Here is a 24,517-nt window from a genome sequence, read left to right on the forward strand (position 1 = left end):
AAGTTGAACACAGTAGCTGAATTTAGAACTAGATAGAGGTTCCAGGGAAGAGGAGGAGCCAAGAGGTGCAGTTTGTGTCCTCATAGCCAGGTGGCCCATCTCCGCAGCTGTCCCTTAGAGGATGGATGTCTCAGAAGGAAGGTCGGGCTGTGGCAACAGGAATTTAGAGAACTGAAGTACAGCGCTGGGTAAAGAATGTGGCCAAGTCCAGATAATGATCCTGAAAACTGGCTTTAAAGAATTTTCTAGGGCAGCTCAGGTGGCTCAGCGGTTTAGCACCGCCTTCAGCCCAGGGCGTGATCCTGGAGACCCGGGTTTGAGTCCCGCGTCGGGCTCCCTGCATGGAGCCTGCTTCTCTCTCTGTCTCTCTCTCTCTCATGAATAAATAAATAAAATTTTTTTTAAAAAAGAAGAAAGAAGAAAGAAAGAAAAAAAGAAAGAAAGAAGAAAGAAAGAAAGAAAGAAAGAAAGAAAGAAAGAAAGAAAGAAAGAAAGAAAGGAAGGAAGGAAGGAAGGAAGGAAGGAAGGAAGGAAGGAAGGAAGGAAGGAAGGAAGGAAGAATTTTCTAGTTTACTTGAGACGTTCTCTCATTTTGCCCGGTGCTTTCGTGAGCCCCGGGCCCCTATATTCTCCAGCACCTTCTAAGCCTGCTGCACCATAATCTTTTCTTCAAAATGGGATGAACATACCCCTGAGGGCCCGGGACTTCCTGAGTCTGGAGAGGCTCTGCCACTTTGGACTTGGTGGACCTGGGGAACATTTTTAACCCCACTTGGTCTCAGTTTCACTACCTAAAAAAAAAAAATTTTTATGACAACCAAATGAAAATAGGTTTTTGTGGAGAAGAAATGCAATAATGCATAACAGAACACCCAGTGAGGATGTTTTGAGAGTTACTAGTAAATATTAGAGTCTCACCAAATGGTGGTTCCTTCCCTTCCATCCTGCGGGCTCAGCAGTAACTCCTGGAGCTGACCAGGCCCTTGGGGGAGCAGCGCTGAATTCCACACCGAGTCCAGCCCCAGGGGAGTGATGGTAGGTCACACCCCAGCCTAGCCTCTCAGCCTGGGCTCCCATTAACAGGACATTGAGATCAGTGTTCCCTCATTTCTACCTCCAAGGAATGCTTTGTTCTCTTTCCACGTTCTCTAGTTTTTCAAGACTTTTCTGTGGACCTGCAGTTTGCTAAATCTGTTAAATCATTGATTCATTTCTTAGGCAATCACCAGAGATACTAAACTGAACTCACAGAGCTATTGCCCAAAGCATCTTGGAGAGACTTGATATAAGAAATTGTCCAGTGGGGCAGCCCCGATGGCCCAGCGGTCTGGTGCCACCCTCAGCCCGGGGCATGATCCTGGAGACCCGGGATCGAGTCCCACACCTGCATGGAGCCTGCTTCTCCCTCTGCCTCTCTCTCTCTCTCTCTCTCTCTCTCTCTCTCTCTCTGTGTGTGTGTGTGTGTGTCTGTCATGAATAAATAAGTAAAATCTTAAAAAGAAAAAGGAATTGTACAATAGCTATTATGGTCTTAAAACAAGAAAAATGGCATATGGACAATGTCTTGGAGGTTAGATTTGGCGGACACCACCAGACAAGGTGATCTCAAAGTTTCCCTCTAACACTCTCTGAGTCTGTAAAGCAGTTTAGGGTTCCTACTACGGGCTTTGGAGGAACTGATTATTTGTTTTGCCCTTAAGGACGGTAATTTAATGTAGCGAGGAAGCTAAAACTAAGAGATCTTTTAAGCACCAGAGCAAGCATCCAAACATTCAGTGTGAAGGGCGGGCCATGTCCTATGAATGCGGGTTAGAGTAGCCACATACAATGGATGTTTACAGGGGGTAGAGTGTTCTCTGTCCTTTAATGACAGTTGGATTTTAAGTAGCCTGGAAAGGAAAGGGGAGAAACCACAGGCTGGGGAAGAGAAGGTATCATCCTAGAATACTCAGAAAAGAGAGGCCAAAAGGAGACAAGGATTGTTCTCACCTCCTGAGGGGGTGGGGGGGGTGGCACAAACCACACACATCCACCTCTATACCTTAGTTCTGGACTCACATGAAAAAATCCAAAATATCTGTGATTGAAGCCATTCTTTTCTCTCCAACCTCATTTCTAGCCCCTTCCTTCCCAAACTCCACAGTCTAGCCGTGTCAGAAGACAGTACCCCAACCACCAAGTTTCTCCAGCCCAAACCCCTAAGGACCATCTTGATTCCTCCTTTGCCCTCTCCTCTCCTCCCCACTCAATCTTTCAGAGATCCCTACAGATTCCATTTCTAGAATCTCCACCTCATCTTTATAAAATGCAAACCCGGTTAAGCATTTCTTTACTTAAAATACGTCATGGTTCGCCATCAGCTACAGCATGAAGTCTGTTCCTCTGGCCCCGGCATACAGACTGCTTACCATCTAGGCTCTAGCGCCCCGCTACGGCACCTAACTCTTGATCCATGGTAGGCCCCCGATAAATGTTTCTTAAATCAATGGATGAGTGAGTGAATAAAGGAATAAAAAATAGGGACGGGGAGGGGATCAGACACGGGGGGAGGTCAGAGATGAAGCTGGGACTGGACATGCCTGGGGGATTGGCAACTGGACTCCCAGAAGAGCCAGGCGGGGTGCCAGAGCCCGAGGAGGCAACTTGGGGAAGAGGGTGTTAATGAGAGCATCTAGAGAGCAAATCTGCAAAGGGGGACAGATATGAGCCCGGCTCTGGGCACAGACACCAACTCCCCCGACACGTACTAGCGACAACAGGACTATCGTCCGCCGTTTCCCCCGCTGCGGGCCGTCCTGACATCCGCCAACTGTGGGACCGACCGTCTGCCACCTTCCCTGGGGAAGAAGTGATGAGCCCGGGAAGCGGCCGCAGGGCCCTCAAGTCAGTGTTCCCGCCGGAGGCCAGAAGTGCTGTGACTTCAAAATGTGATACTCACTCGAATTCCAAGATGCGAGCATTCATCTCACTCCCATGGCTCACGGGCAGGAGGTCCCCTTGAGCCATCCCTGTCTCCCCCGGGTCCCCACCCTGTCCTGGACACCGACCGGCAGGGCCTCCTCCTAACGGAGGGCCTTCCCTGTGGGCTGGGCGACCGCCTCGTCCTGAAATCTGCTCCCCAAACTTGGTGGCCTCTGCGGAGGGCAGGAGGGGCTGAGCTCCCTTTCTGGGGGCGGCATCATCCTCCCTGCGCTGGATGCTTTTCTTCAGTGCTGCCCGGGAGCCGCTTTGGAGCCCAGTTTGCAATTCTCTTCTGCTGTCGAAGTCCCAAGGATTTTCTGCACGACCGTAGCCCAGGTCCCCCTGTGTGGGCTGCATCGCTGGGCTGCGGCCTTGTCCCCGAGGCAAGAGCCGGTCCTGTCCTGGCTGGGGTTGTCAAAGTGAGGTCCCTGGGCCAGCGCCATCGGTGTCACCTGGCAGCTGGTGACAAGTGCCAATTCCAGGCCATTCTGCCAGGGCGTTCGGGGCTTGGGCACCTGCCTGCGGCCCAGGGGTCACCCCAGGCTCCCAGGATCAAGGTCTGCGTTGGGGTCCCCACAGGGCGCCTGCCTCTCCCTCCACCTGGGTCTCGGCCTCTCTCTCTCCCTGGGTCTCCCATGAATGAATAAATAAGATTAAAAAAAAAAAAAAGCCTCTGCACATACTTTAAGGCCTGGCCAGGTCTCCCTTGGGTGCAGAAATCTACTCACCTTGCAGCCCCCAAGAGATCCTCGGGCTAAGTCCCTGTGCTTGTCTGACTCCGCCACCGACCGTGGAAGTGGCCTGTCCCTCTGTCCCCCTGTCCCCCCTGTCCCCGGCCCTCACGTGGCCCCTGGGGAGTCCCCAAGGAGGTGCGGGTCAACAGTCTACACAGAGGCTTTATCCACTCGTCCCCTGGGGACGCTCTGTTGTCCCTGTGTTTTGCTGTTGTAGATAGTGCTGCGCTGAATGAACATGAGAGGGCACGGGTCTCCTTGAGATCTGATGCCAGTTCTTTTGGGTAAATACCCGATAGTGGGATTGCCGAATTACACGGTAGTTCTATTTTTTATTTTGTTGAGGAACTTCCACACCGTCTCCCATAACAGCTGCACCGGTTTGACCTTCCCACCAACACCACACAGAGGCTCTTTCCTCCACATCCTCACCAACACTTGTTGTCTTTTTTTTTTTTTTTTGTCTTTTGTTTTTGTTTTTGTTTTTGTTTTTGTTTTTTTGGATAATAGCCAACCTAACAGGTGGGAGGTGATAGCTCATTATGATCTCATTATATAAAGTGTGTGAAATTGTCCGGCCCTGGAATCAGAGCAGAATGGTGGTCCTCAGGGGCAGAAGGGGAGGAAGCGAGGAGGTGCTGCTCAACGGGTACCAGCCTTCGGCCGTGCAAGGTGAACACGTTCTAGAAATCTGCTGTACCACATAGTGTTTGCAGTTAACAATACTGGAACATACGCTCAAACATGTGTTAAGAGGGTCGACCTCAAGACTGTTACCTGAGACTGTAAGAAACACATACATCATCAGTCCCCGTGTTTTGGAGACTCCGGTAGGGCAGTCTTGCTGTCACCCTAACTAACAAACATAGCAAAATAGCTTCAAGATCTCAGGATTGGTGTATTTTTTAAACTTTTGTGAAAACTGTAGAGCTTAAAAATCACAAAAATGGTATAAACCCTATGTAACCACCTTGTTTTAGACTTTATCAACTTTTCACCACATTCACTGTATCTATTTTTTCCAAGTTTTTTTTTAAGATTCTATCTATCTATCTATCTATCTATCTATTTGAGAGAGAAAGAGAGAGAGCTTGGGCAGCGGGAGGAGCAGAGGGGAAAGGAGAGAGAGAATCTCAAGCCGACTCTGTGCTGAGTGCAGAGCCTGACACAGGCCTTGATCCCACGACCCTGAGATCATGACCCAAGATGAAATCAAGAGTTGGACGCTCAACCCACTGAGCCACTCAGGTGTCCCCCCAAGGGTGTTCAAGACGAGGCATGTTTTAGCTTAAATCATCTGCTGTGCTGTTTGGCATCCTATGTTACCTTAAACTTTGATAAATGCCTGTTACATATGAACTTCCTGCACTGGTGAGGAAATCAGAGAAGTGTGTGCTGTGTTTCCCTCGTGAGGTAACAAAGGATGGAGAGAAGAGAAGAACCGTAGAAGTGGAACGTGCAGTGGATTGAGAGTTTAATGGAAGCAGGCAATCTGAGCAACGAGCCAGCAATGGATGCAGCTTGGGGTTTGCAGAAATCTTGAACTCTCCACAGTGTAGAATCGAGATTCAAAGCATGGCCGTTTAAACATGCAATTCCATGGACTAGAGGACGTAGGACGCCAAGATGACAGTCAGCTTGTGTTTAGCCCAACACTGATGACGAGACGGGTGACAATGGACCCGGTGCTGTACCAACTTTGGCATTTAAGCCCAGGGGGCCATCCCAAAACAAGAGACAAAGTAAACCAAACGTGCACACCCGGACAGCTCCTGTAGTTGCGGCTCTGAGGTCTACAATTCTATCTGGCGCCCCTCCATCTGGGTCTGCACGGCACCTCCATTTGGCTTTGCCTTTGCAGTTACTGACCCTCAGCCTCTGTCCCCACCTCTGTCACAGCCACGAGGTGGGAAGCTAAGAGGCTGATCTTGCGCCTGCTTGTGAAGTGTTCAATTTGCCTTATTTGACCAATTTTTCTCTCCATTGGGAGTAAGTAAATCCACCATGAGTTCTCAGGAGAAATCCCATCAGATCATGCATATTTTCATTTTTTGATCTTTTCTGGACCAAAAATGATGCAGCATGCTTCCTAACACGGAAAGTCAGGATGAAATATTCAAATGGAAGCACAATGTGTGGAAGAGGCAGGTGGGAGCCAGACCACAGGGGTGCTGGTTTTTAAGGGTGTTTTTTCCATGATTTTCAGGCTTTCCTTCTTGGGGCTAGAAGTCTATCTGAGTTTGAAATCTGAAACCTCGTCCCTCCTCTCACAGAACCCTAGTTCCTGAGCTAGCCCTCCACCTGCACACGCATCTCAAGGTGGGGAGCCAAGGGCTGTGGCAGGGCTAACCAATGTGCCTGGCTAACCTGCCGCAATGAAAATCAATGGAGAAACCCAGAAATTCGGGTGGTTATTGTGTTGTCACGATGCCCATGACTTGAGCTTGGGGACTGTATGAAAACGGAGGAATATTTTTAGTTTGGCAGCAATTGTGTCGTTTGGCAGGAACTGTCTCAGGTTCAGTTATTCAGAGTCACTTGTACGTAAGCCAGTCTGTAGAGCCTGTGTAGAGGATTAGACTGTACAGACGGAATTCTAGGCAAAATCTCTGGAAACTTCCCGGGTTACCTGGATTCCACAAGGCTCTGTGTCTTTCACTGTCCTGGACTATTCCGCAAGTCTATAGAAACTAAAGGTAACTTGCAAAAGGCTGATGATGATGCGAATAATCCCATTCTTAGAAACGCAGGTGTGTAGAAAGAAAGAAAGAAAGAAAGAAAGAAAGAAAGAAAGAAAGAGAAAGAAAGAAAGAAAGAATCGCAGGTGCGTTTTGTCCAGGGAGGAGGCCTCGGTTTCTACTTAGCGGAAGAGGCCAGTTTTGCCTCTCTCAGCAAATTCAATTCAGATTCCGGGTTGCCTATAGATGTGTTTTTCCTTGTGATCTCCTTTGAACCAGTTTTTACCTCTTACCAGTGTCTTCATGAAATAATCAATAACATAAAATCTTGGACACGAATTCATCTTATATTCATATGAGTCACATTTTTAAAAATTACCTTTTAGTACCCTGATTCTCCAGCACCTTCGTTCATCCCCAAGAGTGGGATTGACAAAGAGTGAAGGGGAGAACCCTGAATTTCGGACTGAGCATTTACCCAGGAGTGACTAGTTGAATGAGCTACTTGAAAAAGCAAGATAAGGTTTACCCTTATTCCTGGATATAGAGGTTCTAGATTTGGGTTGATTTCAGTATAGAGTTAAAAAAGCATTTCATGTCTGTACAGCCAAATTTCAGGACTGTGGTGATTCTCCCTTTTTTTTTTTTTTTAAATCCCACCATTTTAACTTCTTCACTTATATAACAAAAAAAATGGTAATAACAGATGTGCTAGGCTTAAGAAATAGGATGGAAACTTGAACACCATTGGGTCTCACTGTCTCTGCCTCCACCCCCCACCCCTACCTCTCCCGCCTGCACCTGTTCCCATGTTAATTCCCTCTCCCGGGCTGGCTTCTCACCAGTTGTGGTCCGGCTGCTGGCATCTCAACATCTCTTACTCATCTCCTCTGTGGAAAAAAACAAGAGCACCATTAGCATAAGTCTTTTTTCAAAACTGTCGGCATGAGAAGGAGCGTTCTAACTTGGGAAGATGGGTGGAATTTTTTATAGGGTTTCAGCAGGCAGGGTCAGCTGAAGTTCAGCTAGTTTCAAGAATATCTGTTCAAAGATGGTACTCAGGGAAGGGAGGAACTACTCTGATTAATTAGAAGCCATTGTTTGGACAATTTGGATTTTACTGAGAGAAATGGAAGGAACAATGAGGGGCTGAGGTCATGGGTAAGAGGGTGTGCAAGCTACAGTGACAAGGACATGGAGGGCCACAGTAGAAACTTTATAGTTCCTCAGTATCTCTTAGACTGTACGGTCCTCAGATCATAGAGACCCTTTTTCCCACATGCAGTTGGCTAAATCCTAGGGAAGGATTTTTTTTTAATAATTTATTTATTTATTCACAAGAGACACACAGAGAGAGGCAGAGACACAGGCAGAGGGAGAAGCAGGCTCCATGCAGGGAGCCCAACGTGAGATTCTATCTCAGGTCCCCAGGGTCACTCCCTGAGCCAAAGGCAGACCCTCTGAACCGCTGAGCCACCAAGCGTCCCCTAGGGAAGGATTGGATTGATCGTGCCTATCTCTGGATCACTCACTGTGCTCAGGGAGTCAGTCAAGACGAAGATGGTGTTCTAGGCAGATCCAAAGGCTAGAGCAGGAGAGGAGCAGCTCTTAAAAGGAGGGAATAGCCCAGACCTGGCCCATGGGGTCATTACAGTGAGCAGGACAGCGCCCACCCCTCATCTTTATTTATGTTCACAAAAGCTCCTTTTTCTCCGCCCTAGGTAAATAGTTTAATTTTGCTTGTAGGGGACATTGCTTAGGGGAGAACCACTCAGAGAACTTTTTGCCTGGTGAGTGTGGGGAGTAAACCCAGTGAAAATGAAAGCCTCTTCGGAGAGCAGCCCCTAGTGCAAAGGCTGGACACAGCCCTGATTGCTCAGATTTCTTCTGAAATCCACAAAACTTTCTAAATGATCACCATGGTCACTTAGGGAAAATAAGCAAATTTGGTTTGAATAAGCATCCCAATGTTGGCAGTGCTCCCTGCCTCCTGATTCTTTTCTCTTTTCCCTGTTAGGTATCCAACACCCATAACTCATTCTTTCCTATTGTAGGTCCCAGGGCACACTGCTCCAAAATGGGCCACTGTGGTGTAAAGATTGTTTTTTTTTTTTAATTTTATTTATTCATTCATGAGAGACATAGAAAGAGAGAGAGACGTAGAGACACAGGCAGAGGGAGAGGCAGGCTCCCTGCTGGGAGCCCGATGTGGGACTCAATCCTGGGACCCCAGGATCATGCACGCCCTGGGCCGAAGGCAGATGCTCAACTGCTGAGCCACCCAGGCGTCCCTAAAGATTCTTTTGAGTTAAAAGTAATCAAAACCCAACAGATGTAGGAAAAATTCTCTGCCTCCCCCTCAACTGCCTAAATTTATATTGGAAAGGAGAGCCTGTACCAGGAAGAGAGAGCTATTAACAGATATTTCGCTTTACCTAAAAAATCTTATCTGCATAATAAAGCAACCTTGCTTTTCCAAACACTCCTTTCACCTTCCTGCTAATGACCTTTATTCCCTTTTTATCCTTAGGCCCTATGGCTTCTTAGCTCATATAGGCTCCATATTGCCTCATTGTCTTTGAACTTTCATGTTTGTGTGGATTCCCCATACATATGCCTATTAAACTTGATTTTCTCCTGTTAATCTGTCTCATGTCAATTTGATTCTAGGTCCAGCTAGGGCAGAGGAAGGTTTTCCTTCCGGACACTAAAAATAAGACAGATCTGCCCTATGAACATGGTTAAAATAGTTAAAATTCAGGGGAAGGAAACATCTGTCCTTATCATTGTTATTTTATTAGAAGAACAAGTTGAGCCTGGGTGGCTCAGCGGTTGAGTGCCTGCCTTCGGCTCAGGGCACCAGGGCACGATCCCGGGGTCCTGGGATGGAGTCCCACATCAGGCCCCCTGCAGGGAGCCTGCTTCTCCCTCTGCCTGTGTCTCTGCCTCTCTCTCTCTATGTCTCTCATGGATGAATAAATAATAAAATAAAATCTCAAAAAGAAATAAAATAGAATTTCAGGACTTAAAGGGAATTCACAGTTGACCTCAGCCATCTGTGGCTGATATCTCAGTTGCTCCTGGGCCAGGCAGTGTGTGTTGGGATGTGTGTGTGTGTGTGTGTGTGTGTGTGTGTGTGTGGTTTATATCCATGTATGCCTGTGTGTGCAGATCTGTGTATGTTGATGGGATGGGATGATTAAATGGAATGTGACATCAAGAAATTATCAACGTTGACACTGATTACAGATATTGGCGAATTAGCAGCGTGGAAAGGGGAAATGAAATTTGGCTTAGCTGTGAAAAAGTAATACTAATTATAGTCATTTACACTGCCCCTTCCCATTTATGCTTAATTACCATACAGCACAATCATAATCATGTGTGTCATTAAATATATACTCAGTTAACGTTCACGTAAGTTGTCTTGATTAGAATCCACATCTCTGGTCCACTTAGACATCTGTTTGGAGATACTTTGCTTAAAGTCATGGCTACTTCAGGGGCTAACAAAAGAGACTTGACTCCTTGTAGTTCTATTGTATTGACAGTCTCTCAATCATATCCCAATGCAGGAGGAGCCACAAGGGATCGGAGGTTTTTTTCCTCTTCCCCATCAGGTCTTCAGAGTGCCCAGGGAGTTCATCTCCCACAGCTGAGGTGGCAACAGAGAAGAATGCAGACAGAGATAGATGGATAGAAAAAGTGGGGGTAGAGGCACAGACAGGGTCAGTTCATATGCCTTCTCAGGGCTGATTTTCTCTGATAGTTCAGGAGACAAAATAGTTCTCAGAAGCAGACCCAGACAATCGTAGGGTCCCTCATTGTCCTGGGTGGTGAGGAGACAGGAAGAGCAAGGTGAAAAGAAACAGGAGGTAGAGGGCGCCTGGGTGGCTCAGTGGTTGAGCATCAGCCTTTGGCTCAGGGTGTGATCCTGGAGTCCCGGGATCGAGTCCCACGTTGGGCTCCCTGTGTGGAGCCTGCTTCTCTGCCTGTGTCTCTGCCTCTCTCTCTCTGTGTCTCTCATGAATAAATAAAATCTTAAAAAAAAAAAAAAGAAACAGAAGGTAGAGAGAAGAGAGATTGACAAAGCAACAGAGAAACAGAGAGATGGGGAAAGACAGAGAGGCATGGGGGGCGTGGGATCAAGGAAAGGGAAGAAGGCATGAAGAAGTCAGTGAGTCCGCTGGATGCTCAGGCAGTACCAGGCAGAGAACATGGTGGGTACATTCATATACTCTTGTGATAAAATTGCCATGTTCCTAATGCATGGTGTAGATGTGATTTGTTTATTGAGCATCTGCTGTGTACTTGGAACACGCTAAGTGCATGTACCTCTAATGACTCACTGAATCCTCAGAATGACACTGGCTGGCAGGTACTATCATGATACTCATATTATGGAAAAGGAAGCTGAAGGATGTGACTTGCCCAAAGTCACTTGGGTAGTGAGATTCACATCCTGCCATTTGCCGTCGACCCTGTATCTCAGCCATGACAGAGCAATCAGCAAAGCCAGTTATGTAATAAATGGTAGTTAACAGACCCATGACTTAAAAACATTCCTTCTAGGGGCACTTGGGCGGCTCAGGGGTGGAGCATCTGCCTTAGGCCCAGGGCATGATCCTGGGGGATCCGGGATGAGTCCCATGTCAGGCTCCCCACAGAGAGCCTGCTTCTCCTTCAGCCTCTCTCTCTCTCTCTCTCTCTGTGTCTCATGAATAAATAAAATCTTTTTTAAAAAATTCTTTCTTGGGGCACCTGGATGGCTCAGTCAGTAGAGCATGTGGCTCTTGATCTTGGGGTTGTGAGTTCAAGCCCCAGGTTGAGGGCAGAGACTACTTAAAAATAAATAAATAAAATAAAAGCATCCTTTCTTAATTATAATTTATTTTAAATTAACTTAATCTGCAATTCAATCGTTTTCAGAATCTACCGTTTTCATTTCCATGAAGACTTTCTCGTTGACTCAGCAAGAGGACCAGGGCCAAAACTCTTAGTGTTGAGGGTGACAGAGAAATCGAGGCCTCCAGAGGTGTCGTCACTTCACGATTCTCACGCGGCCAGGTGGGCAGGTGCCAGTGTCCTACCGCCGTGGGTCCCACTTCCACGGTGACTTTGGGTTCTGTCGCTTTTCCACTGGGAGGCCCTGAAGGGATTAGAATGTGGCTTCTCAGTGACTCCAGTCTTCCCTGTGGAAACTCATGCCAAACATCCTCAGCAGCTTTCTGATCTGTTAATAAATAATGATAATTTGTAGAAGAACTCATTTTGTCATCATCCTTGGAGATTAATTGGGTAATTAACTTTAGCTAAGTGACTATGAAATATAATGTGCTTCATGAGTCTTAAGGATTTATGCTCTGTGTTCTTCCTAAGCCTGCAGGGCAGAGCTTCTGTCTCTCGGAATGAGAGCTGACTAGGAATGCCCCCCATCAGCGCTGTTTCTCACTCGATGGCACCCCCCCCCCCCCCGAAACTCATCAGGAAGGCAGATGACGGCCAGGGTCACCTTTACCTGCCAGACTGAGACGCTGACACTGAACTGCGAATTGAAAAGAGGCAGCAAGAATGAATTCAGCCTCCTGGCTACTCTCCTGCAGTCGTCTCTGCACCAACTTGGGGGGGGGGGCGGGGGGGGGGCGAGTCTCCTCCACGAGTGCCGGGTCTGCTGGCGCCCCCGTAGGCTTCCTTTCCGTAACTGCTGACTTTGAACATATTGACGACAGCTCACACATAAAAGGGCAAGAAGGTGACAATACTGACTAGTGATTTAAAAGCATGAAGTCTAGAGTCCTAAGGGCTGGGTATGAACCCTGCGTAACTGTCCCCCAGCTACGTGCTCACAACCTCCGCCGTTATGTGTGTGCACTTGACCCCTCAGTTCAACTTACACCACCGTAAACACGGCTGTGCCAGAGCCTTTGGGGACCAGGTGGTTGCGGTAGATTGAACCAAAAAGCTCTGTACACACTCAGGGATGTCTGGGTGGCTCAGTCACTTCAGCACCTGCCTTTGGCTCGGGTCATGATCCCGGGGTCCTGGGATCCAGCCCCACCTTGGGCTCCCTCTGGGGCGGGGTGGCTGCTTCTTGCTCTCCCTTTGGTCCTCCCCTGCTCATGCTCTCTCTCTAAATAAATAAAATCTTAAAAAAATTTTTTTGTCTGCATTCTAATCTTCTGAACCTGCTAGTGTTCCCTATATTGGGGGGGCGGGGGGAGGATGTGTTACCTGACATGGCAAATGATGTGATTCCTCTAAGGATCTTTCAAGAAGGTGCTCATCCAGGATTATCCGCGTGGGCTCTAAATAATCCAATGGCAAGTGTCCTTATGCAAATGAGGCAGAGGGAGATTTGACAGGAGAGGTGGCAACAACGTGACTGTGGAGCCCAAGATTGGAGCCCAAGATTGGAGTGCTGTGGCCACGGGCCAGGGGAGCCCTGGAGCCACCTGAAGCTGCAAGGGGCAGGGACAGGGTCTTCCCTGGGGCCACAGAGGGAGCGCCACCCTACTGAGCCCTGATGTTAGGCCTCGGGCCTCTGGGACAAAGTGAGCACACTTGAGCCTGAGGTCCCAGCCGGTCGGGGCTCGGACTCTGTTGCAGCAGCCAGAGCGACTGGCAGGGGGCTTGGCCCCGGGGGACGAGTAACAGGGACACCTGCTTGGCTTCATACCCGCCGTCGGTTTTGCAACAAGGCAGCCGTCTCTTAAATTCCAGTATTAAGCCTCAGTGCGGAGCTTCACTGGCTTTCACACAGCAACGTCTTTGCAGGATGAAAACGGCGCGGCCACAAGGCCAGCACGTCCATTAAAGCAACTGGGTTTGTTACCCCTGAGGCTTTCCCTTGCTTCCCCCTGGAGCACGTGCCTTTGAGCGGCGGAGACTACGCGCGTCTGGTTCCCGGGCACCTGCTGCACAGCTTGGGGGTGCCCTTCTGACGCGCCGCCCCCTCCAAGCACCTGCAGGGAGGCCCAGGATGCGACCCGCAGACACCCGGGACGCGGGACCTGCCTCCTCCCCCGCGGCCCCCAGCGCCGCCCCCTCCGAGCACCTGCAGGGACCCCCACCTCCTGCAGCCCGCAAGCACGGGGTGTGGCCCCCCCCACCAGCCCCTGCCCAGGATGCCGGTGGGTGCGGCTTCCTCCTGGGCCTCAGGCGGCGACCGCGGCCCCGGAGCTCGCTGCACGGTGGCAGGTGCACAGAGACGTGGCCCGCAGTGGGGGCAAGTCAGCATCGCTGTGGCCGGCCCAGACAGGATGGTCGTCTCCAGCTGCGCAGTCTTGCACCACAAGCAGGAGGCGACGGCAGTGGGAGCCAGGCACACAGGGGTCACGGGGTTGGGGGCGGCCCGCAGACACCCGAGAAGCCCGCAGAGGGGCCCAGGCCCGAGCCGGGGCTGCTGCCCAAGTCAGTGAGGGGACCACATCCTTCAGCCCCGGGCAGTGGCCCCTCACGAAGGCCCCGAGCCAGAACCATCCAGCTAAGGCCTCCCGGGCCCCTGACCTAAGGGAACCCGGGGCGACAGGACGTGGCCGCTGTTTCCAGACCCAGACCGAGGTCACCTGCCACCCCAGCAGCTCGGCCGGAGGGCCCAGAGCACAGCAGGTGCAGGTAACCCGTGGGGGGCCCAGGCCAGCACCGCAGGGCAGGGCCCAGCACAGGTGGCCCAGCATGGGAGGCCCAGCACAGGTCCCCAGGCCACATCGCCGCCTCCTAAGGACGCTTACCTGGTGCAAGGTCATCGGCTGCGACGACACTGTCCTCGCAGGTGGGTTCCTGTGACGGGTTCTCGGGGTTGCTTTCTGGATCCCGGGAGAAGCTGCAGCCTGGAGGAGTTTCTGGGAGAATGGTACATAAAGGGCCGTGCTCATGGAGGCTCAGTGGACTGAACTCTAGAGTCTCTGCCAGAACAAGTTGTGGGAAGAGCAGATTGAAGCAATTTGTTACAAATTAAAAAAGAGATCACTTGGAAGTAACTTCTTTTTCTTTAGCTCATTATTAGGGTATTATAAGCTAGTCTTCACACAATGTGAATGCATTATACTAGACTGCTCATTTTCTCATATATTCAACATATTTACGCGTTTAACATTTTACATATTATACATCTTTAATATTGTGAATATTTAAAAAATATTGTGAATATTTATATTTAGCATGTATATGAAGGAATTACTAAAATTCAGTATTTTTCTCCAGTTTCCTCATTACCATTCCAAAGGCTCACACCTTGGATGCAGCAGGCAAAGATTTCTTAAATAGGACACAAAAGCAAGAATCTCAGCGTATGACCTTAATTAGCCATGGAGAGCTATTTATATGCGAGGTGCCCAGTGGTCTTAGAGTCTATGCTGATTAAACTAAGTATCTTCATCCCATCGCTTTAGAACGACTGACTCATTTCCCTTTCCCCTTCTATTCTTTCCCTTTTCCCAAATTAATAAAACATTCCTTTCACCTAATCACTCTGCTCACCTTCACTGTCTGTCTTTATTGAAGCATTGTCACTAGCTCCCTCCTCAGGAGCATTGGACTCTTCCAGCTAATTGATGTTGGCAGCTGCAAGCAGGAATGTTGCTGGGCCCCGGGAAGCTCTACAGTTGTAAACCAGAGAGCTAGCTCTCCCTCTCTTGTCAGTGATCCTGTCTCCATCCTGTGGAGATTGAAGGACTGCTGTTCAGTGGCAAAGCACATGGAACACTCTGGTTTTCCCAGTTTGCTTTTTAAGAATCTCAATTCACCCTGGAGCTGGAAAAGATTTAATAATGCCAAGTAACAGCTCCTGGGTCTCTTTGGGGAAACTAAGCCCATTCCAGGGGTTGTGTCTAGTGTGGATTCCTAAATCTCTGCTGCCTGTGGGGTTCACAGCCAATCTCCCCAGGGGGAGCCCAGCTGTCTGAGACCTGGTGCATGGCCGCTCTTCTCCATTCCTGTGTTGGGACTGCTTCCCTGCTGGTGGGATGTATGGAGTCCGGGAAGAGGGCCCAGGCACTGTGAGCATTTGAGCGCTGGCCCACTTGAGGTGACCATGGGGAGATGCTCAGCAGTTCCAGGTGTTCCTTGCTGCTGCTTTACCTACCATTGGCACTAAAAAGCTGGCAGTGTCTGTGGCAGGGATGGGACTTTGGGGACCCAGTAAGTTACTCCCCTTCCACTGGGAGGCAGACATGGAAGTCAGAGTGAGGGAGCCAGGACCCCACAGTAACTCCTGATAATGCTTACACTGCCTGCAGGGCTTAGGGAGCTAACGAGAGCAAGCAGATCAATGCTGTACCTCCGCATCAGACAGATGGACCCAGTCATGGTCCCAATATTGCCAGTTCTTCTTACGGGTCTGCAGGGGTAAAGGTGACCATGTTTCCTTTCTCACAACCAAGGGAAAGAAAGGGAGTGCTGAGGAAACACAAACAGTTCCTTCACCCCAGCTCACCAAGCAGGCAAGTCCCTCTGCCTCCTGGGATGGCCAGTGTGAGACAAGAAGCTGAGAGAAGTCTCAATCAGAAGGTCAAAACCAATCAGAATGATGCTAAGCCAAAGGAGGATTTTGCTCTTGTCCTCATATCTCATATCACACTCTTGGTCATGAAAACCATATACTTGCACATGTACACTTGTGAACATACACACGTTTGTACACATGCACGCATACACACATGCAGACACTCAGGAATGGGCCACAGGCCCAGGGGGAAGAAGTACTTAGAGCGCTCTGGCACTGTAATAAATTTCCACAAGACGCACCAAAAAAAAAAAAAAAAAACCCAAAAAAACAAAAAAATGGAAACAAACTGAGGGTTGCTGGAGGGGAGGTAGGTAAGGGGACGGGGTGACAGGATGATAGACATTAAGGAGGGCACGTGAGGTAATGAGCACTGGGCGTTATAGAAGACTGATCAATCACTGACCTCCACCTCTGAAACCAGTAATACATTAGATGTTAATTAACTGAATTTAAATACAATTTTTAAAAATAATCAAAATGCACATGTATGAACATACATGCACATTTTTACTTAATTTTAGAAGAAGCATAGTGAAAGATGTGGAAGGCTACCTGGTAGGTGGCTCACAGGATTGCTCACTTTGGGGGAGGGGGTGGCTGGGATGCAGTGTGAAAGGAGAGGGGAAGAGAGTATGGAGAAAGCAAAACAGGAAAAAAACACAACAACAAAACAATAAATCGCCCAAAAGCAGTATGTAGGATGTGATCACAGTATATATATTATTGCATTAAGACGTGATGTGCAAAATACTTCAACCTGTATAGCACCATTAACACTCCACCAGTTAAAGCAGATACCAAAGAACTGGGGCAGGATCCCTGTAAATCCCCTTACTGAACCAGGCATTAACCTGGAGAGTAGCATGGAGAGGTTCTGGGGGAGACCGGGAGACCAGGGTGGTAGGATGGGATTTTGAAGGGGGAGGGTAGTAGCCCTTGAGTGGCTATTTCGTAAACCAATTCAGAAGAACATCAATGTTTTGATGACATGAACAGCTCTATCAGTGCTTTCTACTTGAATAATGCACTTGTTGACTTGGTCATAAGATCAAATTCTTAGACTATAACATGAAAGTTTTCTTCCTATGTTATTTATTTATTTATTTATTTGATTTTTTAAAAGATTTTATTTATTCATGAGAGACAGAGAGAGGCAGAGGGAAAAGCAGGCTCCCTGCAGAGAGACAAATGAGGGACTCGATCCCGGATCCCGGGATCACGCCCTGAGCCGAGGGCAGAAGCTCAACCACTGAGCCCCGCAGGCGTCCCTATGCTATGTTATTGAATGTTATCACTTCAACCGGGAATTGGCACAGCTCATATGAAGAAAACCGCTGAATTGTAGGTGCGGGAGGATCTCCTTCAAAACCTCACTCAAATGATTGGAAAGTTGATCAGCTGTTGGCTGGAAACTTCATCAGGGCTGCGGATTAGGGCCTTGGCTCTTCTCCATCTGGGCCTCTCCTCAAGCCAATTGAGCTTCCTAACAGCATGGTGGTTGGGTTCCAAGAGAACCAGGAGGTGGCCTTTTATAATCGAAAAAGTCACTCAGTGTCACTTCATTATAGTCTGTTGGGCAGGGTAGTCACAAGGGCTCATCCACCTTTTAAAATATATATATATTTATCTATTTATTTATTCATGAGAGACACACAGAGAGAGAGGGGCAGAGACTCCCCCTGCAGAGGGAGAAGCAGGCTTTCCGCAGGGAGCCCAATGGGGGACTGGATCCCAGGACCTGAGCCAAAGGCAGACGCTCCACCACTGAGCCACCCAGATGCCCTTCACCCACCTTTTTAAGAGGAGGGGACTTCCACTCCACCCTCCATGGGAAGAGTGTCAAGGTCTTACTGTAAGAAGAATGGATGACAAGGGAAATGTAGGAGGAGCTATAATATGCCACAACACATTTCCGCTATGTCTGTGATACTTACAGTCCATGCTGGCAATGGGTTCCAAAGGCCTCTGCTTTTTCCCACGCTGCCACGCTCAGGGCACAGATCAGCTACTGTAGCTGAGAGACTGCAGGAAGAAGGCAAAAGTTAAAAAGTCATAGGCAACCAAAAGGAGAAATAAAGCTTGCATTCTTAGGACGCTCCTACTTAACAGCGTAGCGGGCACTGGGCAAGGCACTTCTCATGGATCTTTATTAATTTCAAGATCTCGAGATCTTTTTTAATCTTTACCACAGCTGGCTGAGGCAGGTACTGTGATTACCGCTTCACAGATAAGGGAATTAAGAGAAGAGGCGATCAGCAACTCGTCCAGCCACACAGCCAGTACCGGATGGAGCCAGGACGGCAATTCTGGTCTGCCTGACTTGAAAGCTTCTGTTCCTTCTACCGTACTGTGCCTCAGAGTGTAGTTCACAAACACAACCCGTAAAATGTCCCTATGGTGTTTTTGCTGTGTAGTTCATTTGTTTCTTCTTATACATATATAAAAGATCTCCATTTTTTACTTCTCAAAAGGGTTAAAGTGTGGCAAATAATAGAACTGTATACATGGACTTCTTTTTCCTCAACGACCAACAAAATCTCCTCAAGGAGCATATTAGATATTTTCTTCTCAATTTAATGCCCAAGGTATCATTTGTCCACGTAGAAATGTCGAAATTACTAGCTGGAGGATTATATAAGAAACACTAATTATGAAGCTTATTATATTATAAGGTAATGTAAATTTTAAGACATAGAGAGGAATTCAGTATGGGAGTTTATAAAGTACAAAATGATGGGTAAATTGTGATGCAAGTGGAGTCTCTAGAAGTTTTGCATAAATGTACTTTTAAAACATGTATTAATATATTTTTTGAAATATTTATTTATTTAGTTTTAGAGAGAGAAAGCATGCACACCTGGGGTTGGGGAGCAGGGCAGCAGACTCCCCGCTGAGCATGGAGTGTGGGGCTCAATCTCACGACCCTGAGATCATGACCTGAGCTGAAATCAAGAGTCAGACGCTTAACCGACTGAGCCACACAGGCACCCCTGGAATACGTATTAATATAAAATATACCAGGGGACTCACTATTTAAAGAGAATGGACATTTCTGTTTTTGCAGCAGGGATTTCTCTGTAGTGGGGCACAGACAGTGGAGGTCATCATGCTTAGAATTCCCCAGTCATAACTAGGTGTATTGAATCTGGGCATAGCAACCTCCACTGCAATGATCTGGGAGGTTTTCACCGAGATACCTATTTGTAATAAGCTCCGGCACTGGTGATGGAGAGACAAGAATGCCCCTCTTTAAACGTGATGCTAAATGCAAATACCCAAAGGAGTAGTGAAGGCAGAGACTGGGAGGATTATACATATTCCACTGTACTGTTAACCTACCATACTGTTCACATAAATGCAATTCAACCATAACACACTAGGTCACCAAGGCAAGGGGCTACTCTACTGGGGCTTTTGAGAGGCTTTGACACTGACTTGGAAATGCAATTTCCTACTGAGGACCAGTCTTTAAAACGAACAAATGATTGTTCAGAATAGAAACATGCTAAGTTGCTGGGAGGAAACAGGATGGTTTCCAGGCCAGTAGGGCTCTGCAGTGATTTCATATTTTAAGAAAACACTGTGTCCGTCAGAATGAGGTAGCAATGAAAGCAAACAAAGATGGAGTCATGGGCAAGTGTTAGTTGGATCTGTCCGGTCATGGCTCAGGAGAAGGAAGCCTTAGGCAGTCTTTTAGATGGTATGGACCATTTTAAACAGTATGGTCCTTTTCATTCATTCACTGAACTTTGTCAGGTGCCTACCTGGCCAGGCATTATCCTACCTGTTGGAAATACGGAAGTGAATAAGTCAAAGTCCTCGTGGAATTTACAGTCTAGTGGGGAAGGCAGTCAATACAAAAATAAATAAATAAATGCACATACTAAATATGAGGTCTGTGCTTCAAAAAAGGCTTAACAAGGTAGAAAGAGTGAATGAGGGAGGTGATGGGAACGGAATATGGTAGTACTTTAGATTGAAAGGTCAAGAAAGGCGTATCTGAGGAGGTGACATTAAGGCAGAGATATTTGAATTAAGTAAGAAAGCGAGCCATACGGAGATTTGTGGGGAAAAGAACAGCAGCAGAGAGCTCAGAGGCTGGAATGAACCCGGGCGTTCAAGGAACAGAAAGGCCAGTTTGGGGACTCCGGCGCTGTTTGCCAAATGTCCTGGTTCTCCCTCCTTTCAGGCACAAGGTAAGATTGCACTAACTGGTTCTTCTGTGGATGGGGAGGACTTTGTGACTTCGGACAGCGAGTCATGAGCAGAAAGGACATGTGCCGTTTATGGACAGAGCCAACGGACTGTCTAGAGTTTTCTTCGCTCTCTCTCCGCACGATGACTGGCAATGCTTCAGAGAGTGACTGCTCGGTCAACCACAATCTAAGATGAGGAAGAAAACAATGTGGGCGAGGTACCCGGCTGACCCTTAATAGACATAAACGGGAACAAGAAAAAAGTCTGTGTGGTGTCAAGCCTCTGAGAATTGGAGCTGTTACTCAGTGCATAACGTGTCCTGACTGGTACAGCCGGTGTGACTGGGGTGGAGAAAGCTAGAGGGAGAGAGGTGGGAGATGTCATCTAAAGGACGAGCGGTGGACAGATCACGAGGGGCCTCGTAGATGATGATACACTTGGGTTCCCTCGGGGTGAAAGAAAACTTCAGAGTTTTGAGCAGGGGAATGACATGATGGTTTGCATTTAAAAAGAATCATTTGGTCATGGAGGGGAAGTCCTTATTCATGGGAAATACTCAGTGAGGTATTTAGGGATAAAGTAGAATGTCCTCAACTTACTTTCAGTAAATGGTTCAGTAAAAATGTGTTTGTGTGCCTGTGTGCACATGAACAAGGGGTAAAATGGTAATAGGTAAATGTAGATGAAGGGTATGTAGTGTTCATTGTATGCTTTTTCCAACTTTTTCCAAATATTTTAAATAGAGGTGCCTGGGTGGCTTAGTTGGTTGAGTGGCCAACTCTTGGTTTCTGCTCAGGTCATTATCCCAAGGTTGTAAGTTGGAGCCCCAAGTCAGGCTCTAGGCTGAGAAAGGAGTCTGCTTGGGATTCTCTCCCTCTTGTCTGCTCCTCCACCCCCCACCCCCTTTTTCTTTCTAAAATAAATAAATCTTAAAAAAATTTTTTTTTAAATAAAAAGTTGGGGGTAAATCACTCTGGAGAAGTACAAGAGAGAAGCACAGGCCAGAGGAGGACTGCTGTGGGTAAGAGATGAGGTGTTTTGAGCTGGAATAGCAATTGTGAGAAATGGGTGGATTTGAAATCTATTTTATATGTGGAGCCAGGAGGATTTGCTGACAGATTGACTGTGGGAGGTGAAGTTCAGAGCCAAGGTGTCTCTTAGGTTTTGTCCTGCGCATGTCGAGAGTGGTGGAGGCCATTACCTGAGGCAGGACAGCAGAGGAGCTGGGTTTGAGGGATGGCAAACAGCAATTCTGTTCTAGACAAGTTAAGGGTGAGTCTCCAAGTAGAGACTGGGTTGGCAGTCCAGCGAGGGAGCTGGGACTTCAGAGAAGAGGTTGGCTGGGAGATCCTTTGGAATCATCAGCAGGTAGTCGTCCACTGAGAAACCACTTTGCTACCTCTTCCCTATGCAGGTCTGCCCCCCAGATTACTGCCTCTACCTGTCTTAGTATTTGTGTATTCACTTACACCAAAGTCTATTACAAAGCTGCACTGAGTCACCATAACGTGATAGAGAGATGGTCCCAAGCTGTAGGTTTTGTTTTCTCTGCTGGACGTGATGACAGGAAAGACACATTCTATTGCTTTTGAGAGGGAGGAAGTAATATCTGGTAAAAGTTCAGGTGCAAATCACATTCCTCTTCCCTCTCCCTTAGTCTGAAGCATGGACACCATGCCACTCCACTTCCACTGTAATATGATCAAGTAGCTCCCCTGGCTGGAGTAGTTAGAGCTATTCAACAATCTAATGCCTAGTGTTTAGAGGATAAAACTAGCTTGTGCTGGCCCAATGGAAAAAAATCAGGTTCATTAAAGTTATTGGGGAGATGTATTTGTGGAGGTAGTCAGGTACCTTCAGAACACAATAATAAAAAACTTGGTTGAGAAGTTGATGCATATGTGTCCTTTTTTCCCTTCCAAGTGTGGTAGATTGTATTTTCCAAAATAGCTGCCTCAATAGATCTCACCCCGCATGCTCCTCTAATACTGTGACACTGACACTCTTCCCACTGAGTGGTGGGGCCCATGTTTCCTTTCTTTGAACTTCAGCTGACCTTTTTGACGGCCTGAACCCACAGAATACAATGGAAACTGTCCCGCTAAGACCCAGCAATTCCCACAACCATGAGAGGGAATCACATAATAGTTCAAATCAGGTAAGTTTTGAGGTTATTCATTATGCAACAACAGAAAACAAGAACATAATCTTGGCTTTTAATCTTTTTTACATTTTCTTTGGTCTTTTTTTTTTTTTAAAGATTTTATTTACTTATCCATGAGAGACACACAGAGATAGGCAGAGACACAGGCAGATGGAGAAGCAGGCCCCATGCAGGGAGCCCAACGTGGGACTTGATCCTGGGACCCCAGGGTCACGCCCTGAGCCAAAGGCAGATACTCAACCACTGAGCCCCCCAGGCGCCCTCTTTGGTCTTGATTCCTTAATTTATATTTGGATTGTACAGTAATTTTGTCTGTTCTTGTTGCAGGTCACTTCCAATCCTTTGTTGAAGAGGGTTTAAATACAATGTAATTACATTTCCTAAAGTGCTCTTGTTTCTAACTTGGTGATGTAAACTCCCTAGAGGGAGAGGGAAAGGGAGACTCTTAAGCAGGCTCCATGCCCAGCCCAGAGCCCAGTGTGGAGTTTAATCTCATGACCCTGAGATGATGACCTGAGCCAAAATCAAAAGTCAGATGCTTAACTGACTGAGCCACCCAGTTACCCCTGGAGTCCTTTTAAAAATCAAATTGTTATAAGGTTATTCCACAAATGATAAAGATAACCCATGAACACTCTTATCACTTTTGAGGGCCTTTTTTTTTTTTTAAAGAGATTAGAAGGGGGCAGCCTGGGTGGCTCAGCAGTTTAGCGCTGCCTTCAGCCCAAGGCCTGATCCTGGAGACCCAGGATCGAGTCCCACATTAGGCTCTCTACAGGGAGCCTGCTTCTCCCTCTGCCTGTGTCTCTGCCTCTCTCTGTGTCTCTCATGAATAAACAAATAAAATCTCTCTCCCTTTTCTTTAAAAAAATAGATTAGAAGAGATTTAAAAAAGATTGCTTCGTGTGGACTTGTTCTACATTTTCCGCTTTGTCCCCTCAAACAGATCCTTTCCCACGAAACTTTGATAGAAATAATTATGATCAAATGACTACTGCAGTCAACAAACAGTTCTTCAACAGATGCTTATTGGCTACTAGAGTGTGCTAGGTATTAGAGCAGGTGCCAAACATACAAAACCCAGGCCCAGCTTACAAAGGGGCTTCCGGACTCCTGATTATTTATAGCTATAGAATGCCTACCATATGCAAGGGCGTATGTCTGGCATGTCTAGAAAATGTCTTTGAATGCCTTCAATGATGGAGGAGTATTTAAAATAACAAAATAAAGCAAAACTATCAAATGATCTGACAGGCAATTTAAAAAGTGAATGAAAAAAGTTATACAGCAATTTTACAGTAGGTTCATACATCTATGAATTCAGTAAAAGAAACAGCTAATTGGGGCACCTGGGTGGCTCACTTGGTTAAGTGTCTGACTCTAGATGTCAGCTTAGGTCTTGATCTCAGTCAGGGTTGTGAGTTCAAGCCTCACACTGGCTTCCATGCTGGGTGTAGAGCCTCCTTAAAACAAACAAACAACAGAGCTAATTTAATTCCCCATAATCACAGAAATGGCATAATGTTATATGCCATAAACCTCACAAAAAATGAAATTGCAGTTAATGTAAAAGATCATGATACAAGATGTCTTTCTTTCTTTCTTTCTTTTTTTTTTTTTTAAAGATTTTATTTATTAATGAGAGACCCAGAGACCCAGAGAGAGAGGCAGAGACACAGGCTGAGGGAGAAGCAGGCTCCATGCAGGGAGCCCAATGTGGGACTCAATCCCAGGTCTCCAGGATCACGCCCTGGGCTGAAGGCAGGCTAAACCGCTGAGCCACCCAGGCGCCCTAGTTTCTTTCTTTCTTTCTTTTTCTTTCTTTCTTTCTTTCTTTCTTTCTTTCTTTCTTTCTTTCTTTCTTTCTTTTCTTTCTTTCTTTCTTTCTTTAAGATGTTACAGTTTCTTAATACATACTTAGTCACCACTTTTTCAAGTTTTACTGTAACTTGAATTCTAAAATCTGGTTTCCTAAATGTAATCTCAATCCAAGTAGTGTCACATCCATTAACTTTTCAGGAAAGGGGCAAGAAGGCAAGAACCATACCTGTTTGTTGACCACATGTAGTCAGCACTGGCACATAGTAAGCATTCACTGAGAACTTGTTCAGTTTGTGGGGTTCCTGAGTGGTGCAAGTTAAGCCTCAACTCTTAGCTTCAGCTCAGGTTGGGATCTCAGATTCGTGGGATCCAGCTCTGCATTGAGCCAGCTTCAGACGTTCTCTCCCTCACCCTCTGCCCTTTTCCCCTGCTCTCTCAAATAAATAAATAAATCTAA

The 24,517-nt window shown here is 47.2% G+C and overlaps 1 protein-coding gene across 1 annotated transcript in view; it reads right to left on the bottom strand.

Moving 5' to 3' along the window:
• Window positions 1-499: 499 nt before the first annotated feature.
• Window positions 500-24,517, bottom strand: part of BBS10 (Bardet-Biedl syndrome 10) — a 28,115-nt gene continuing 4,097 nt past the window's right edge. The window contains exons 2-8 of the transcript XR_007402231.1: window positions 17,813-17,900; window positions 14,852-15,029; window positions 14,104-14,277; window positions 11,892-12,702; window positions 11,310-11,606; window positions 7,216-7,263; window positions 500-791 (exon numbers count right to left, since the gene is read on the bottom strand). The gene's annotated coding sequence lies outside the window, so the exon portion shown is untranslated. The remainder of the gene's footprint in view (window positions 792-7,215; window positions 7,264-11,309; window positions 11,607-11,891; window positions 12,703-14,103; window positions 14,278-14,851; window positions 15,030-17,812; window positions 17,901-24,517) is intronic.

Source organism: Canis lupus, chromosome 15 (genome assembly GCF_003254725.2).
Source record: "Canis lupus dingo isolate Sandy chromosome 15, ASM325472v2, whole genome shotgun sequence".
Classification (NCBI taxonomy): domain Eukaryota; kingdom Metazoa; phylum Chordata; class Mammalia; order Carnivora; family Canidae; genus Canis; species Canis lupus.